The sequence below is a fragment of the Epinephelus moara genome, chromosome 24, assembly GCF_006386435.1.
Source record: "Epinephelus moara isolate mb chromosome 24, YSFRI_EMoa_1.0, whole genome shotgun sequence".
In the NCBI taxonomy this organism is placed as follows: Eukaryota; Metazoa; Chordata; class Actinopteri; order Perciformes; family Serranidae; genus Epinephelus; species Epinephelus moara.
In genome coordinates this window covers 30,294,267-30,300,266 of record NC_065529.1, presented here as the reverse complement: position 1 = coordinate 30,300,266, position 6,000 = coordinate 30,294,267, and the positions used below count along the sequence as shown (strand labels likewise).

At 41.9% G+C, this 6,000-nt stretch overlaps 1 protein-coding gene across 2 annotated transcripts in view; it reads left to right on the top strand.

Moving 5' to 3' along the window:
• The window catches only part of kaznb (kazrin, periplakin interacting protein b), an 87,867-nt gene that overhangs the window by 20,704 nt on the left and 61,163 nt on the right, over positions 1-6,000 (top strand). The gene's annotated exons all lie outside the window — the stretch shown is intronic.

The following is a 6,000-nucleotide window of genomic DNA, read 5'->3' as shown; positions in this document are numbered from 1 at the left end:
AGTGTGTTTAGTGGACTAACTTTACACTTGAAAGGATGCCCGTTCAATTAAGTTTTAACAGGTCTGACGCCCCGGCTGTATCTAGGCTAACGGCTAACATGCTAACTATTATTTCTATGTCACTAGTCACTTGAAACAAATTTAGGACGATAGGAGACGGGTTGAAATAAACCGAAATTTCCCTTTAAGAGTACACTTCATTCTAGGTGGAGATAATTTTGGGTATTCAAAAGGATCATATTTTTTGTATATAAGAGTTTAAGCTGAGGAGTAGCTAGTCGCCTTTGTCAGCTCTGCTAAATTTGTGCAGCATTTATGATGCTATGTCTATTTTGCAAGTGTTGGTGGTGTTTTTTGTGGTTTGTGTTGGACAGTGGTGGCGTGTTGCTGTGGGTTGCTCATTAGGATGAGGATATCAACTGACAAGTCTCCCCTCTCCTGCAACTCTGCTAGCTGGGGAGGTTGAGGTTTTCCAAGGTAAACATCAGTAAACATTGAGGAAAAGATGGAGAAGATGGGCATCAGCTACAGTCCCAACCACATGAACAAGCAAGACTATCTCTGCACCCATCTCTGCATCTACATCAGAGGCACCGTGGCAAGTGTGGAGGAATCAACCACCAGATCTTTCTGCTGTAAAAGCATTAGAAAATAAACTCGATGACCTTTATGTCCACATCAATTTTCAGTGGAATATCAGGACTGTGATATCCTTTGATTCACCGAAACTTGGATAAATCCTGAACAGCCAGGTGACTCTTTTTCTACATGCCGATCTGACAGAGCAGAGAAGAAGGGGAGGAGGTGATACTCCATGGTGAATAAGGTCTGGTGTGACAGTGAGGGTGAGAGGTGCTATCCAGTTCCTGCTTGCCCTGCACCATAAGGGAAATAACCACTTTGGATCACTGCTATATGGCGTCCTGAGGTGGCTGCAGAGCGGAATCACTGCCCGTGTTTGGGAGGAGCGATTGTGCGGCCATCTTGTTGTGGTCAAGATATGTAAACAAACTATGATTGATGCCCCCAGTGATGCAAGAGATGGAGTCAATCAGAGTCTGGAGCATGTTGCAGGATACCACCGTTGATGTCACTGATGAAATCAGTGAATTCAGTTAGTCTGTGGTAGTTTAAAATAACAGAAGCAACAGTACCCTACACAGCCCTTTTTACACAGAGATTGCACTTTAGTGCAGCTACTAAGTCCTGTCTTAACGCCACCTTCGCATTTTTACACAGAAGCAAACAACGGCAGCATCATGCCGCTCCAGTGTGTGATCTTAGACAGCATGCTGGCATCACCCAAGCAAAAAAGGCAGGACAGTCAGTACTTTAAACACAACAGCATCAGCCTCTCATGCATCAGAAGTGCTTTCTAAACAGTAACAATGGAATACCATTGCAACAGCAAGCATTTACCATCCCTATTATGGGGCGTCTGCGCTCATCCTCTGGTCGGAGGGTAAGGAGCTCCCACACCTCATTGTTATCCCAATTTGCAGACATTTTTGGCTGCCTCTGGTCTTCTTTGAGTTAGCTGCTAACTGCTTCTTGCTGATTTTTAAATCCCCGCAGTGGGTCACACATATAACAAATCGTCAAAACGTCACACCTGTCCCGCCCATGGTCTCGTCCTGCCAGCCGTCCCTTTTACACACACGCAAATTCAGGGCTGTTGCTACCTCCAATGCTGGCTTCAAGGCAAGACAACTCTGTCCCCACATTTCATGATCGTACCTTTTATACAGAGCGTTGAGGCAGCATATATTCCCGCTTTAAAAAAGCAGTAAGACGGGGCTAAGGAATACCATAAGTATTTAGACATATGGACAATTATAAAGCAGCAGCCTACAGTGAAAGAAGATGCAAAAAAAAAGACCAAACCACAATGCATGTGTTGAAGGAGTTGATGGGATTGTACCTTGTATAACTTATCATGTAGTAAAAAGTACAATATTTCACACTAAAATTTTGTGGAGTAGAAGTATAGAGAAACAAAGAAATATTAAATGGACTTTATTACTTTACACCACCACTATTCATCTGCTGTGAAAGAGTCACATCTTGATAGTGTAAATCCATTTGATGGAAAAACAACCCGACACAAGAGGTGTTATCTGTCACTGGCTCACACCTCCTCGTGACAATATGATTTTATTAGTTAAGCAAGACAAATGAAATAAATTAGAATTCAATTTTATAAAAACACAAAAAGTAAATATCAACATCTGTAGCAGCAGGACCAATAGGGCCCTCTGCAGGCTCTGTTCAACTAAATGGACTCACTGGCCGCTCCATCTGGACTCAATTAGAGGTCTTGGTATTCACTGTTGAGCTCAAGTGACCATTAATATCTGTTAATAGATGCAACTTTTCCTTATTAGTCCTGGTTTGACCTTTCAACAAGTTAATGCAGGCCCGGTAGGGGTTTAAATGGTTTCTACTCACACTGTGCTGCCTCTATGAATAAATGAAAAGGTATGTGAGTACCTGGAGCAGGAGAGCCATACAGTAATTATCAAGGCTGGTTTCACTCCACACACCTATCGCAGTAATGCTGATTATGAAACAGAAATGATTGCAAGGGCACTCCTGTGAAAGTGAAACAGTTTTTTTTGTCGGACTCTCCCGCTCCCTTAAGATGTTGTCGTGGAATTATCTCTCTTTTTCTTTGCTGTTCCTAGCAACACTACAGTCATGGGGGGAATTCCAACCATCTAAGTGCTGCTGAGTCAAAATGTGCCCCGAAATTACAGCTCATTTCGGAGAGGTTTATGGTTGCATGGTTTCCAGCATGTTTTGCAAGAGGGAATGTGGGAATTTGAATCGTTCCAGATATGTCATCCATCTCGCACGGATAAACTGTTTGGACAGCTTAAGCAACACCATACACACACACTCTGCCTGTGACATGACTTCAGCCCTTTGTACCCCCGACAACTGAGTGTTGTGTTTTATTGTTCTGCGTGCCAACAGAAAGGGGAAATGTTGAGGGGTGAGCCGTTTGTCAGCGTCTGTGCATTTATGGATGAATCTGCATTGTTTTCATTAGGCGCTGCAGGATATTTCCATATTTCAAATTCTCCTGAGTTCATGAGCATGCTCCTCTTTAATTTCTCCTGTGCGTACTATAACGTAAACTGTAACATATGTCCAAACTGATTTCTAATCATTCACAGATGCTGTTCTCTGTCGGTGTGCGTATAGGGGAATATATTTTGCTGCTTCCTGTATTTCCAAACAGAGAGCGAGAAAAATAAGGGACGACTAGAGAGAGGAAGGCACACAGAGGACAACTAAGACAACTAGAAAAAGAGATGATATGGAACGGACAAGATGATATGAAAGGGTAAAACGCAGAGACTTTGAACAGACCAATGAGCTGCGATGAGAAGAGCAGCAGAGCACTGTGAGAGACAGGTAATGAGTGTGTGGTAATACACCTCCAGACCTTAATTGGTTTGAATGAGCAGGCTGGAGAGGCTCTTCCATCAGGCTGTGGATGAGCAGACTGTCAGGTGACAAGCTGTGGAAGAGAGAACTAATTGGTTCTCTCCTCCAGACATGGCTCCTGTCTTTCCTCGTGTAGCTGACAGAGACCTTGGCTACGTGGTTGACTGAGTGGGTTTGCTGCAAACCCGCAGACTCATTGTTTAGATCTGTCTGCTTGTTTAGAAGATGTGCTTACATTCATGAACGAAGCTATACCGAGCTCTGGGTTTGCTCACCTGTTTTTTCTGATTTGAACTCACGTATATATTAACTAGAAAAGGGGCTCGATTTTCTGAAGAACGTTTATGTGTGCTTGGTGCAGAAAATTTACATTTGACACTTTGCTGAGATGCTGAAAGAAGTTTAAGTTGAAGCGGCAGTTTGAATACAATTACTGAAAGAAGCTGACAGTGCAGTAAGGATGGAAGGGCTGGAAGTGTCAGTTGGAGTGTAAGTGCTGAGTAAAGTGGAAGCAACAAGTCCTCCAAATTTAGCGACGTTTGTCCATCCCTTTTAGAACGACACACAGAAATGTTTTTGGATTTGATGCCCCGATCAGCAGGATGACGTCATTTCTCTGTGCCTTACAGAAAATGTTACAAATCACTGGCATCACTATAGTTAAAGTTTGGTTATGTTTAGGCACAAAAACAACTTGGTTTGGTTTAGGATAAGATCATGGTTTGGGTTGAAATGATTGCCTCAGTTAAGGTTAGGGTACTATAATTAACACTTAGTTAAAGGGTAAGTGGTATTTTTCAACCTGGTGTCTGACAACAAAATGGAAATGATTCGTACAGACATAGACCCATTTTGTAAAAGACTGAGATCCTTTTTGTTTAACCAGAAACAGCTGCGAAATCACTATTGTCAAACCCACCAGACTCCATTTAAATACACAGTGATTATATCATTGTAAAACTTACTTCATTCAAAGTCAACAGACACAAAAAAGAATTCCAACAATCACCAGCTCTGGTTTGGTTGAAATAAACCCTTAATTCACCCACTCAGATGAGAAAATATGGTGGTTTTATACACACTAAAATTACTATTTATTCGAATCGAGTCTGGTGGGCTTGGCGATGGGGCTGTTCCTGGTTAAACAAAAAGGATCTTACTCTCTAACAAATGGGTCTATCTCTGTAGGGATCCTTTCCATAATGTTGTCAGACACTGAGAATGTCAGTGGCAAAACAAGCACTTGTAGTGGACGTAAATTGTTGGTGTGAACATGCCAGAGTGCCTTTTTAGCCCCTTTCAGCTTCAGCCCTCTCACTCAATACTGGACCACTTTCAAAAATTGTTGTTTCCATGAGTAATTTAGCCACAAAAACATGGGCGAAAAGGGTCCAGGTTGAAAAATACACAAGTTACCCTTTAAGGTAAGCTGGAAACGGGGAAATGAACAACACTGTCCCGTATAAAGTCAGTTTGTTGACCCATCCAGCCACCTCACCCTCCACCTTACATGGACTCTATTGCTCTGTAACAACATCACCTGACTTCCACCTTTGCTCCTGTCATATTTACAATGGCCGCTAACAGGCTTTGTGGTTTAAACATAAAGAGACGTTGTTATGTGGTTCTTGCTAAAACAACTGATGCTGTCATTCTTTGAAGGAAAATTGCAAAGTATAACTTGAAGTGAATGAGCTCTAAGGAGTTGAGATGTCAGTCAAAGTGTAGCTGATGAACTGAATTGGAATTTTCAGGTTAAGTGGAAGTCTTAAACGAAACAAGTGCCAGTCCAGGTGTATAAACTACACTGTGTTGTAATCACGCTGTTTAATCAGCATCTCCATATGCAGCACCTGTCAGGTGGATTATCTTGGAAGAACTCGTGAAAAGTGGAAGCAAAAACAAAGTGTTGTCTTTTTGTTGAGTTGTAAAAGAAGGTGTCAGGCAAAGTGTGAGCTCTGAAAGCAGTTGGAGTGAACTGTGCATGATCGGTGGAAGCTGTGGGCTGAGGAAGTTTTGTTGCTGTTGTTTACAGGTGAAAGCACTGAAAGGAGTCGAAATGTCCGATCAAAGGAAAGAGATGAATGCAGCTGAAATCATAGATGTAGATGTCAGATGTCCCACTCAATATTTAAAACATGGATTTGTCCCCCCCAATAAAAACATGAAAGTAAATGGACTGCACTTGTATAGCACCTTTTTAGTCTTCTGACCACTCAAAGCACTTTTTCACTACATATCACATTCACCCATTCACACACCGGTGGCTGAGGCTATCATACAAGGTGAAATTAAGGTTTGGTGTTGAAAACTTTCCAGCAGAGGATCTTAAACCCCCACGGTTGAAAAAACCTACACCCTCAGCTGAAAGGCTTGTAAACATTTTATTGCTGAAGGCAGATGAATTGTCATTTTTTTTGTAAGCTGTAGCGTTTCCTGAAAAAAGTAATAATAATAATAACACAAAGACATAATTATCATTATGAGTCTGAAGTGTGTGTATATACTGTAAACATACAGATGAACAGTATCTCTCACAGTGTTTAC